This window comes from Ochotona princeps, chromosome 12, assembly GCF_030435755.1.
Source record: "Ochotona princeps isolate mOchPri1 chromosome 12, mOchPri1.hap1, whole genome shotgun sequence".
NCBI classification, from domain to species: Eukaryota; Metazoa; Chordata; class Mammalia; order Lagomorpha; family Ochotonidae; genus Ochotona; species Ochotona princeps.
The window spans coordinates 51,676,011-51,688,394 of NC_080843.1; the positions used below are offsets into that span (position 1 = coordinate 51,676,011).

At 48.5% G+C, this 12,384-nt stretch overlaps 1 pseudogene; it reads left to right on the forward strand.

Moving 5' to 3' along the window:
• Positions 1 to 3,927: 3,927 nt before the first annotated feature.
• LOC101522435 (10 kDa heat shock protein, mitochondrial-like) lies at positions 3,928 to 4,783 on the forward strand (annotated as a pseudogene).
• The last annotated feature ends 7,601 nt before the right edge of the window (positions 4,784 to 12,384 follow it).

Consider the following 12,384-nt stretch of genomic DNA (forward strand, 5'->3'; position numbering starts at 1 on the left):
TTCAAAGGGGTATGGTTCCGGGAAGAAGGGGCCATGACCTGGAGAACTAGGAACAGTGAGCTGCTCGTGTGCTAGGACACTGTATGGAAGTGGAAATGACTGAAGCAGAGCTGAGCATGCCCATGCAGGTGCAAGTATTGCCGCAGAGTGCATGCAATGTAATACCGGTTTATAAAATTCAAAAAGCAAAGCTGGGCAGGGGTAGGGTGGGGTTGCATGAGTGAGGAGGGACACCCAGGAGCTTCAGCAGTAACCATCTGCTGGGTGAAAGATTCACTGGTAGGCAGTTCATCTGGCTTCCTTTCTTTCTTTTTTTAAAAGTTTTATTAGAGAAAAGGAGAGACCAATGTAGACGTGTCTTCCAGCTGCTGTTTCACTCCCCAAATGGCCACGATGGCTAGAACTGGTACAGGCTAATACCAGGAGCCTGGAATTCCATCCCGATCTCCCACATGGGTAGCAGGGACCCAAGTACTTGGCCCGTCTTCCGCTGCCTTCCCAGGCTCCCCAGCTGGAAGCTGGATGAGAAGCAGAGCATCTAGGACTGGAAGCAGTGATACAGTGTGCGATGCCGGCCTCATCACAGGAGGTGGTTTAGCTGGGCGCACTACCACACTGGCTCCTATCCTGCCAATCACAATTGTTCTGTTGGACATAACATTTTCTTGTATTTTAAGGAATGAATGAAACAGTTACATAATATACAAATATGCAGAGCAAAGACAACAAAAGAGTCATAGAATTACAGAGCCAAAATAGACTTTTTTTTTAGTTCCATGAACATTTTGAAGCACCCTCACACAGTGGGCATCCCAGACTGGGTAATTTCCAAAGAATAGGTTTGACCACCTGCTGAGGGTCTGGTCTCTGCTTCCATGGCGGTGCCTTCAGCCTGCAGCCGTGGGGGTAGGGTGGCATGGCGGTTGTGTCCACATGTGGCAGAAAGGGAAAGAGGGACAGGCTCCTTTGATCAGGTCCTTTTATGAGCTGCTCCACTGATGCGGGGAGCCCTCCCAGGACTCACCTCTGAAAGCCCCACTGCTTTCTTAGCAGTCTAAATTTTGGAGGGGATGCTTTGAAACACAGCTGAACAACAGGCTGCGTGGCATGTGACAGTTGGTCTTTTCCATTAAGGAGACCTGTGAGAGACCAGCGCTGTGGGAAGGATGCGGTGATTCTAATTCCAGGGTACACAGTTAAGAGGGGCCATCTGTCTGCAACTAGAGACGGGCTACATTTTCCCAGGTCAACTTACTCATAATACAATAATACCCTGCCCTCCAGTACAATATTTTTTATTGTCTGTTCTGTCTATAGTGCAGAATGTGTGGAAGGAAGAAGCATATTGTCTATAGCCCCTCTACTTTAAGTACCTAATTCTTTTTTTTTTTTAAGATTTATTTTATTTTTATTGAGAAGTCAGATATACAAAGAGGAGGAGAGACAGAGAGGAATATGTTCTGACCGATGGTTCTCTCCCCAAGCAGCCACAACAGCTGGAGCTGAGCCAGTCAGGAGCCAGGAGCTTCTTCCAGGTCTCCCATGCAGGTGCAGGGTCCCAAGGCTTTGGGCCATCCTTGACTGCTTTCCCAGGCCACAAGCAGGGAGCTGGATGGGAAGCAGGGCCGCCGGGATTAGAACCAGTGACCATATGGGATCCCGGGGTGTTCAAGGTGAGGACTTTAACCACTTTGCTAATGTGGCGGGCCTAAGTACCTAATTCTTATGTTAGCCTTTATCTTCTTTATTTTGTCATTTTTTCCTAAAATAGTCTCTAGAGTTTTTGCTAACATTTCAAAAAATGTTTATTTTTATTCGAAAGGCAGATTTACAGACAGATCTTTCACCTGATAATTCACTCCCCAGATGGCCGCAAAGACCAAAGCTGAGCTGATCTGAAGCTGAGAGCCAGGAGCTTCTCCCAGGTCTCCCATGAGGCCGCAGGGTCCCAAGGCCTGCTCTCCAGGCCATTAGCAGGGAGCTGGATCGGAAGTGAAGCAGCCAAGACACAAATGAACCAGCACCCATATGGATATGGGCAAGCACCACAGGCAATGAGATTCTCATACCACTGTGCTAACTTTTTTTAAAGATTTATTTTTATTGCAAAGTCAGATATATGTAGAGAGGAGAGGTGACAGAGGAGGATCCTCCATCCGATCATTCACTCCCCAAGTGACTGCAATGGCTAGAGCTGAGCCGATCCAAAGCCAGAGACTCTCCTGGGTGTCCTACGCGGGCACAGGGTCCCAAGGCTTTGGGCCATCTTCAACTGCTTTCCCAGGCCACAAACGGAGCTGGATGGGAAGCAGGGCCTCCGGGATTAGAACCGGTGCCCATATGGGATCCTGGCCGTGCAAGGCAAGGACTTTAGCCATAAGGCCACCTTGCTGGGCCTTCTGTGCCAACTTTTAACATTTCCTCTTGAAGACAGAAAAAAGAGGGCCCAGTGCAGTAGCCTAGTGGCAAAGGTCCTCACCTTGCATGTACCAGGATCCCATATGGGCACAGGTTCTAATCCCAACTGCTCCAGTTCCCATCCAGTTTCCTGCTTGTGACCTAGGAAATCAGTCGAAGATATCCCAAGGCCTAGGGACCCTGCACTCACGCGGGATACCTGGAAGAAGCTCCTGGTTCCTGGCTTTGGCTCGACTCGGCTCCAGCTGTTGCAGCCACTTGGGGAATGAATTAGTGGATGGAAGATCTTCCTCTGTATATCTCTTTATCTGCCTTTCCAATAAAAATAAATAAATATTTTAAAAAATGGCTTGTCATAGTGTAGAATTAGGAATTCCTGGGGCCACCATTGTAATACAGTGGATTAGGCTATTACCTGTCACAGTGGTATCCCAGATGGAGTCTCCCCCAGTCTTACCCACGTAAGGGGTAGGGGCACAAGTCCTTGGGCTGTTCTCCACTGCTTTCGTAGGCACATTAGCAGGGAGCTGAATTGTAAGTGGAGCAGCCAGGACTCCAACTGGCACTCATATGAGGTGCCAGCACTGAGAGCCGACGCTTAACCTGCTGTGCTGTAGTGCTGGCCTTGATCATTAGGGTTTAAGGAGGGGATTAACAGTGCACTCAGACTTTATCTGGGAAGAGTGGTGCTAATTCTGCAGGGACCGAGGTGGAAAATTAAAGCAAGAAATGTAAATGAAGGGGCCCGGCGGCGTGGCCTAGCGGCTAAAGTCCTCGCCTTGAACACGCCGGGATCCCATATGGGCGCCGGTTCTAATCCCAGCAGCTCCACTTCCCATCCAGCTCCCTGCTTGTGGCCTGGGAAAGCAGTCGAGGACGGCCCAATGCTTTGGGACCCTGCACCCTCGTGGGAGACCCGGAAGAGGTTCCTGGTTCCCGGCATCGGATCGGCGCGCACCGGCCCGTTGCGGCTCACTTGGGGAGTGAATCATCGGACGGAAGATCTTCCTCTCTGTCTCTCCTCCTCTGTGTATATCTGACTTTGTAATAAACTGAATAAATCTTAAAAAAAAAAAAAAGAAATGTAAATGAAATAAATGTCACAGTGGCCATAGTGAACAAAAGAAGTTTTTGTGAGATGGTGAGTTAAAAGAATAACAGTTTCATCATGGAGATCAGGAAAACATTGTTCTTGCAGGTCAGGTCCTTGTAGCCCTGTTCTTGGTGGCTCAGTACACAGATTCTGCTACTGTACCTGTACCTTTGCCTGTAAGCTTCTGGACAGGAGGGGAGGAGGGCAGTGAAGCAGGCTGGTTGTGTGGTCGCTGGAATAGCTTAGATTGGAAAGGGACCGGAAATGTCCTAAGTGACATGTATGAATTAAACGGAGTGAAATTCCCCCATGTGCTCGCTGCTATTTACTCTGTACAACTGACATTTCTTAAGCATTAATGTTTTTTATTTGAGCTCTCCTTGCGGTGGCACGCCAGCGAAGTGGGAGCTGTGGCCATGGCAGGAAAGCCATTTAGAAATTTTCTTCCTCTCTCTGTCCATGTGGTGGTGGAAAGAAGTGCCGTGGAAGCCATCACCAAAGGAGGCATTATGCTCCTAGAAGCGTCTCAAGGAAAAGCGCTGCAGGCAACAGAAGGGGCATCTCCAAAGGAAAGGGTGGAGAGATCCAACCAGTTAGCGTGAAAGGTGGAGAAAGTTCTTCCAGAATGTGGAGGCACCAAAGTAGTTCCAGATGACAAGGATGATTTTTTTCTAATATTTTTTCAAGATTTATATATTTTTATTGCAAAATCAGATATATATATATATATAGAGAGAGAGAGAGAGGAAGAGAGGCAGACAGAAATAAATTCCATCCGATCATTCACTCCCCAAGTGACCACAATGGCCAGAGCTGCATCGATCCAAAGCCAAGAGCCAGGGATCTCTTCTGAGTTTCCCATGCAAGTGCAGGGTCTCAAGGCTTTGGGCCGTTCTCAACTGCTTTCCCAGGCTACAAGCAGAGAGCTGGATGGGAAGCAGAGCTGCCAACATGGGAAGCGGAGCTGCAGGGATTAGAACTGGCGCCCATATGGGATCCCAGGCATTCAAGACCAGGACATTAGCTGCTCGGCCACAGCGCTGGGCCCAAGGATTATTTTCTGTTTAGAGATGGTGACATTCTTGGGAAATATGTAGGTTGAAGTCTATTGAAATGGCATCACATGAAGCTGCCCATTCCACTGACGTCCTGAAATCTTTCTTCATGTAAATAATTCCCACATCTCTTACAATAAACTAATGCTGTCTAAAATAATAACACCCATTGTCTAAATTTCAGTTCCACGGTTCCGTGATAAACATTTCCAAATAAAATATATAAATTAAAAAAAAATCTTTTTTTGAAAATTTGAGGTAGTGCTCCCCTGTATCGGTTTATTCCCCAGTAAACCACAACAGCTGGATTTGGAACTGGGACAGGCAGGAACCACAGCTCAGTCTGGGTTTCCTATGTTGGTAACATGGATCCAAATAGTGAAGCCATTTCCTGCTGCTTCCTAGGGTACCTGTCGGCAGAAAGCTGTAACCAGGGGACCCGAACCCAGGCACTGTGCCATGGGATGTGCCATCCCAGGTGGTACCTCAGTGCCAGGCCAGATGCCTGCCCCAATCAAAAGCTGTGAATGGCAGGAAGATCTTTATGATACCTGTTGAGGTATTAAACATCAGAATCCAATCACCTGTGCCACCTGGCTACTGTGTGACCTGCCTTGCCCCAGAGGAGCACATGAGGCTTTGGCCACCTGTGTACCAAAGCTGTTAGCTTGCCTCGAGGGTGCAGGCCCGGCCAAAAGGCAGTTACCTTTCTCTGCTGCCTTCCTTTACCCATGTGGGAAACAGAGCCCCGGGGAGAGTGATTGGAGGGCATGGCTGAAATGAGTCCCCACGTCTCAGGGAAGGGCCCACCCGTGTGAATTCCGTGTCTGCACGTAAACACCGATTTAAGCAGAGAATTCAGTCAACTCGGGAAATAGGAGAAGTGGAATGAGAGTCTTCTAGAAAATGCCTTGAAAGTTTGTGAAGCGCGTGGCTTTAGACGCAGGTGGGACGGTGAGGGGAAATTCTGAGTGGCCTCAAAGTCCCCTGTGCAGAAGACGGCAGCAGGATGTGGTTTCTAATGGGCACTGGGAGAAGAGCGCCTTGGTTAAAACTTACTTTTTAATTTGACTCATCCACATTTGTGTATTTTAACAGCCTTATTATCATTGACATGATATATGCAAAATGTGATATTTTTGATACACAAGGATGTTGTGCAATGATTACCATAATCAAGCTGATTGCCACACCTATCCTATGTAGCCACCCCTCACAAGGGGGTATGTGTGCATTTATGATTGCTAAAATATTTTTAGACTTACAGAAAAGGTACAGGGAAGATTTGAGAATTCACAAAATCTGTCTACCCAGGTTCTACCAATTTTAATGACTTACATAGCTGCAGTTCAGCGACCAAATGGCAGCAATGAACTGTCACGCCACACTGTTACACACGCACCTGCGAATGTTGCCATCGCTTCCCCATGTCCTTTGTGTGTTCTGGGATTCAGCACAAGATCCCATGCTGCTTTCAGCTTTTCTCTTTGTCTCGAAGATTTTATTTGTTTGAAAGTCTGAGTTACAGAGAAGAAGAGAGATCTCACTGGTTCGCTCCCCAGAAGGCTGCAGTGGCCAGCGCTGAGCAACAGGGACACAGGCACATGGGCCATCTTCTAGTCTCACTCTTCAGACATAACTGCTTTTGGAGGCCTCTGCCTCTCCCCTGTCCTCTTGGGTATGCTGAGCTCCCCTCGCACCCGGCGCCGCGACCTGCCACCGTCTCACCTGCAGAGCCCTTAGCAAGCTGACTCATCTTTCCTCATGTTCAGCTCAGACCAGTGTTCACTAAGTGGAAGGTGAGTTAATAAATGAATTCAAAGGCCTACTCCTGAGATGATTTTTAACATGGAGTACAAGGACCCACAGTGGTGGTGGCGGCAGGGAGTCTGTCCAGAGAACTTGACTGGGAGATGCCTGTGAACTTGGATAGGGAAAAAAAATTACCTGCTTATTTCCATTCACCTCTCACTGGACATTAGCACTTCTGAGAAATGTACACAACAAAACAATATCATTAACAGCACCTAGGTTGGTCAGCCTCACAGAAGCCATGGTTATTTTCGTATCACAGAAGAGTTGCTGCAGATATGTAAATCTAGAATTCACATTCACAACTACTTAAATATTGTAGTATTGTATTACCACTAGAGCATGTTACTTAATGTGTCAATGAAAGAATAATTTTTTGTGATTGTTTCATGGGTTAAAAATATGTAACCATGTTTCAGCATAACTGACTTTATAACCCTGTGTATTCTATTTTGTAATTTTTTAAAATATATATTTATTTTGGGAGCTTGGCACAGTAGCCTAGTGGCTAAAGTCCTCTCCCTGAACATGCCAGGATCCCGTATGGGCACGGTTCTAATCCTGGCAGCCCCGCTTCCCATCCAGCTCCCTGCTTGTGGCCTGGGAAAGCAGTCGAGGACGGCCCAAAGCCTTGGGACCCTGCACCCTCATGTGAGACCCAGAGAAGTTCCTGGCTCCTGGCTTCGGATTGGCGGAGCTCCGGCCATTGCAGCTACTTGGAGAGTGAATCAGTGAATGGAAGATCTTCTTCTCTGTCTCTCTTCCTCTTTGTATATCTGACTTTCCAATAGAAATAAATCTTTGAAAAAATTATTTTGACAGAGTTAGGGAGAGACAGAAACAGAGAGATCTTCCATCATCTGACTCGCTACTCAGATGGCTATAACAGCCAGGCTGAAAGCCAGGAGCCAAGCGCTTCTTCCAGGGTTTGGTATGTGACTGTTGGGACCCAAGTGCCTGGGTCATCCTCTACTGCATTCCTGCCACATTAGCAGGGAGCTGGATTGGAAGTGGAGCAGCCAGGTCTTGAACTGGCACCCACAGGGGATGATGTTGCAAGTAGTAGCATAACTTCTTTGCTACAGTGCCTGTCTGCCACCTCTTTTCTTTAGAAAGTCTTCCTCGGACGCTTCACTACAGTAATGAAAAGTTGACTAACACAGTAGAGTTCTGAGAAAGAGCAGATCACATGTAATCCCTTGGACCACCCTTTGGTAGTAGTGGACCACAGTGCCCATCACAGGTATCTTGATCCAACTCCCTCTCGCTCAAACAGGTGTCACCTGTCTTCCAGATCACTCTGTTCTCGGTTGGAGAAACCACTAGTGCTCATACTTTCCGTTCTTATTTCATAAGAACAATGAACCGTGAACATGCAGTCAGACCTTCCTCTGAGCACCAGGCAACTATCAACAACCATTGCTATCTGGCTGTGTGTCCAGCATTATCCCGAGTTCTGCATCTTTTACCACACATTACTTTTACTTTTTTTAAAAAAAGATTTATTTATTTTTATTGGAAAGGCAGATATACAGAGGAGGAGAGACAGAGAGGAAGATCTTCCATCCACTGATTCACTCCCCAAGCAGGTGCAATGGCTGGAGCTCCACCGATCCGAAGCCAGGAGCCAGGAACTTCTCTGGGTCTCACATGAGGGTACAGGGTCCCAAGGCTTTGGGCCGTCCTCGACTGCTTTCCCAGACCACAAGCAGGGAGCTGGATGGGAAGTGGAGCTGCCAGGATTAGAACCAGCGCCCATACGGGATCCTGGCATGTTCAGGGAGAGGACTTTAGCCACTAGGCCACGCCGCCGGTCCCCACACATTACTTCTTTTCCATAGTAACTCCCTTCTGTTGTCTTGAGAGCAAACATGGCTGTGACTCAGTGCTCTGCCTTCCAAACTTCCACTGTTCTGATGACAAAACCCAGACCTTGCCTGTGTGGGGTATTCAGTTTAAACTGGTTTAGCTTGTGTGTGTGCGTGCACATGTGTTAAGGTTAATCTACCCCGAGAAGCTGTTCACATGAGAAGTTCCCTAATCACAAACTCAGTCTGGGGGTATTAGCATTTGTAGTTCCCCAGTCAGAACTGCATCCTGTAGCACATCCTGTAGATGATATGGTAGAATCCTGGAGGAAAGACAAGTGGTGTCATGGGGGAAACAAGATTGGTCTTGAGTTGGTCATGGTAAAATCATTTACGAAACAGCCTCTCTTGGTCACTTACAAAGAAGAGGAGGGGGACGGTAGCTCTATAGCTTCAAAGGACTAAGGGCTGAAAATTAATGTGTGCATGACTGATTGGGAAGGCCTCCAATGTCATACAGGTCTCACCATCAGGAGCGCACCTGCCTCCGGGCCAGTGCAGTGCTGCAACTGCATTATTCCAAGGGCAGCATTTCTGGTTTGTTCCACTCTGTTCTCACATTCCTCTCTTGTCATCCATCCATCCCCACTAGATGAAGAAATGGATGGTGAGCGTGTGTGTGTGTGTATAACAAGCTTTCTATCCTGGATTCCCACAACTAGGAAATTATGTCCAGTGTGGCTCCCAGGGACCAAACTTGGGGGAAAGTGTACTTGTTTTCTTTGTTGCTTCTCTTGGCCCACCTTGCCTTGACTGTGATGTCTTCGTTCTGTACATAACCTTTTAGCTCAAAGGTCCAGTGTGAGCTTGTTGCCTCTTACAGAGGTAAGTTCTTACTGGCCATCTTGTGCCCATTTGGGTAGAACCTTTACCAGGAAACAGGCCAGGGCGTGGAGTCAGCCTGTGCAAGGGGCTGCTCAGGTTGGGTGCCCTTTCTGTTTCATTTGCTATTGTCGAGTGAGTAGGTGGAGGAAATATGCCCCCTTTGAAGCCTGTGGATGAGATAGATTATATTGGAAGTTGGATGTGACAGCAAAGTGTTGTACATATTCAGTACACATAACATCCACAATCCCACCTGGGAGAATGGGCATCACTCCACATCCATGACCTTCAGTTCCCTATCTGTAAAATGGACATAATCATCTTCATAAAAATTTGCTGTAAGACATAAGGCAGGTGAAAGAAAGTGAGGACTCAGTCTGTTTTGTCATGGATCCCATTTGTTGGGATGAGTCTTCTGTACAACAGGAGTGAATATTAAGGAAAACAGAAAAACAGGAGTGAATATTAAGGCATTGTTCGGGATGCTCATGAGCCGTTTTGGAGTGTCCAGGTTCACTGCTTGACTGCAATGTCTGGCTTAGGGAGACCCTTTGGACACTGGCAATGGTTCAAGTAACCAGTGTCCCGCATCTCTGGAGGGCGGCCTGGATGGAGTTCCTGGCTCCCGGCTTCAGACTGGCCCAGCCTGAGAGGTACGCGCATCCTGGCAGTGAACCTACGGGTAGGAGAATTCCCTCTCCCCATCTCTAAGTGTCTCTCTCTGCTTCTCAAACTTTAAAAATAAAAACCCCTCCAAGGAGAAAAGATAGCCTCAAATGGCCCTGCAGAAATGGAGTCCAACTTCACCCTTTTGTACTGTTCCACCTGCTGTTTCCTCTGGTAGAGTCCCACGCAAGACGTTGCCATCCTAGTGGTCTCTCCTGGGGCATCCTTTCTAGGCTCTCCAGAGGGAGCTGGCTGAGTGCTCCTCTTGGCCCACAGCAAGTGTGGGTCGCATCAGCTACAGGCTGTCAAGTAGGACCACCCACATGGCAAGCCTGGCCCCACAGCTGTCTAGCGGCTTCATCCTCTGAAATCCTGCACGCCTCGGGGCAGGTGTTTGGCACAGCAGTTAAGATGTTGCTTGGGACGTTAGCATCTCATATCAGAGCACCTGCTTCAAGTCCTGGCTTCACTTGTCGTTCTGGCTTCCCATTGGTGCACAGAAGAAGTTCCTGGCTTCAGCTCAGCTCAGCTCCAGCCGCTGCAGCTACTTGGGGAATGAATCAGTGGACAGAAGATCTTCCTCTCTTTCTCTTCCTCTCGGTATATCTGACTTTTCAATAAAAATAAATATATCTTTAAAAAATTTGTTCTGGGCAGGTGTTTAGCTTAGCAGTTAGGAGACCAACATCCCCTCTGAGGATGCTGGGATTCGGGTGCCACTTCCTTCATCTTCCTACTAATTTGCACCCTGGAAGACAGTGGGCGGTGATGGTTCAAACACTTGGGCTCTTGTCACCCACATGGGAAACCAGGGACTGAATTCGGGGCTCCAGGCTTTGAACTATCATTGTTGGCTGTGACAGGAATTTTGGAGAGTGAATCAGCAAATGGGGGAAGTGGGAGCTTGCTCTCTCTCTTTCCATTTCAAATACATTTTAAAAAATTAATGAGAAGGGCTTGACGCCGTGTGGTCTAGCGGCTAAAGTCCTTGCCTTTCACATGCCAGGATCCCATATGGGTGCTGATTCTAATCACAGCAGCCCTGCTTCCCATCCAGCCCCCTGCCTGTGGCCTGGGAAAGCTGTCAAGGCAGGCCCAAGCCTTGGGACCCTGTACCTGTGTAGGAGACCCAGAAGAGGCTCCTGACTCCTGGCTCCTGGCTCCTAGCTCGGCTCAGCTCTCTGGCTATTGTGGTTGCTTGGGGAGTGAATCAGTGAATGGAAGATCTTCCTCTCTGTCTCTTCCTCACTCTATGTTTGACTTTCAAATCAATCAATAAATAAAAGCAAATCATTAAAAAAATGAAAAATTTTTCCCAAATGCAACTGATATGCTTTTTTTTCCCAGCTAGGTTAAATATTAGATGAATAAAAGGCATATACAACTCAGATGCTTAATGTTAAAATATACTTTCATGGTAAAAACGTTACTGTAGACCTTAATGGTTCCCAACTATAGGCAACAGCCTAGGTTGCCTTTTACATAGGCAAGTGTTACACTGCTGGGAAAAAAGCAGCTAATAATAGCTGGCAGGCATTTTGGTTAATGCAAATTTGTGTTAATTATGCCAGTGTGTCTGTGTAGTTACTTTTTTTTTTTTTGAAGATAATGTGAGGAAGGTTGTGGGGGCTGCTCAGACTGCCTGGGGAAAGGAGTCTGGGGACATGTTTGGGTAGCAGCGGATGAGGGCATGTTTGACAGGGGAGGAATGACTAGGGTCTTGCACAGACTATGCCACTACACTCACACGTAGACGAGGCAGCTGAGACAGTGATTTAATGGGGAAACTGGAGGGCATGTCTGGGTCACGTCAAGGTACCCTACCCACATGGGAGACCTGGGCTGGGCTAAGTAGCATCGCCCACTGGACCACTCAGAAGCTGGGGCTGTGGGCACACTGGTTGGGTTAGGCCACAGTACCTGCCTGTGAGTATGCGAGCAGGGGGAGGGTCACATCGTGCTGGCAGGAGCACCCACTGGAACACAAGAGAACCAGATGTGGGGGCAGATTCTGCGGGCGACTTGTGGGCCTGCCTCCGCAGGATTGTAGCACCTGCCAGTTTGGGCAAGAGCTGGGGTGGTCAAGGGCCAAGGCAGGCTGGACCGCAGAACTCACCTGACACTCGTGGGAACTGGGGCTGGGAGGAGGCCAGCTTGTGCTGGGCTGGGCTGGGCTGGGCCAGGCTGCAGTACTCTGCCGGCACATGCATAGGTTGGGACTGAGGGCAGATCATGCCAAGCAGGGCCATGGCACCCACTGACATGCATGAGATCCGGGACCGGGAGGGGGCTGGTAGGAGAACTTGGGGACTTCCACTGGGCTGCATATCCTGCTGGGGAGTACTAGAGCTTCGGTGGGGGGTAGTTCAGGCCAGGCAAGGCTGTAGTACCTGTCAGCACATGTTTGGGCTGGGTCTAGGGGTGGACCGGGCTGAACAGAGCTGGAACACCCATGGGTGTGCATGAGAGCCAGATGGGGTGCGGGACAGACCAAGCTAGGCTGCAGCATATGCCGGCATTCAGAAAAACCAGGGCTGCTGGGGTTACTGGAGGTCATCCTGACTAGGCCTCAGCACCCACTGGTGTGTGTGAAGATGGAGCCTGTGGAAGGCTTGGCTGGACCACAGCATCCTTCCATTTGCATGAG